Source organism: Apis dorsata, unplaced genomic scaffold (genome assembly GCF_000469605.1).
Source record: "Apis dorsata unplaced genomic scaffold, Apis dorsata 1.3 scaffold_254, whole genome shotgun sequence".
NCBI classification, from domain to species: domain Eukaryota; kingdom Metazoa; phylum Arthropoda; class Insecta; order Hymenoptera; family Apidae; genus Apis; species Apis dorsata.
In genome coordinates this window covers 242,521-243,669 of record NW_006263532.1, presented here as the reverse complement: position 1 = coordinate 243,669, position 1,149 = coordinate 242,521, and positions in this window count along the sequence as shown.

Genomic DNA, 1,149 nt, shown 5'->3' with positions numbered 1-1,149 from the left:
TCTGTCTCTTGTACGAAATCCTTGTATACAAATTTTGGTATAAGATGAAACTGATACGAGATCGAATCATTGCTGTACTCGTTTAATTCTCGAAAAGATTTTAATAGAGGATAAAGCTCTCGATTCTGTGTTGCGTTTCGTTGGAAAGTTGTTCAATCCCGTTTATCGCGATTTTCAATTACCGGTGTAATGAATTCCGCTTTTTAAAGTGAAGATGGCCGTGTCACGATTCCCCTTCCCTCTGCAAGGAAAATTGCGTTAATCGCGAATGAAAATGGCATTATTAGGTCGATCGATTTCCACGATTTAACGAGTATCTAAAAATATTCGGATACGGATATGGATATGATATGCCCACGAGTATTATTTTTTTTTTTTTTTTTTCGTTAAATGATTTCAATCTGTAGAAACGGAATGTTTATGTAAATTTCATATTTCATATTTTATTTAGATTTTAATTACGAAGTAAACGATATAAAAAAAAAATTTTATTTCCAATTTATTTATTCGACTCTTTGCCGACTATTATTTTATATTGCTATATATATATATATTTGTTTAAATTTTAATTTCATTCTCTATATTTAAATAAACTCTATCGATACTCGCCTAAGTCGGATCGTAAAAATTAGTTTGTTTTCAATTTTTATAAATATTTCCTTCTATATTTCCGACAAATGTCTATTTAATCGTAACGCTTCTTTTTCAAATTTCCTCGATCATAATTCCTGACAAATTCCTTGCCCCATTCTTAAATCACGTTTCTTTCAAATTTTTGATAAATTCGATGCCTTTTTATTTCTTTTTTACAACTTACTTTACATACCAAACGATAAAAAAAAAAAAGAAATATAAACAAGGGACCAGACGAGCAAAGAAAATATTCGTCTCGCGTTCGATAAAAATTCAACACGGTAATTAAAATGATATACAGTGATCCAGTGGATGAAACATGTTGAAGACACGTGCACGTCATTCTCTAACGATCGCTGTTATGCCCGCGAGGCGCCAAAGGGGTGCACTGCGCCCTGATCGGCGAATTTTCAAGCGTCATCAGCCAGGCCCGAGTCGCCGCCTTTAATTGATGCCCTTCATTTTTTTCCTGCTTTTGTCTAGGACCGAAGATTTATGAACAGCTGGCCAGACGAG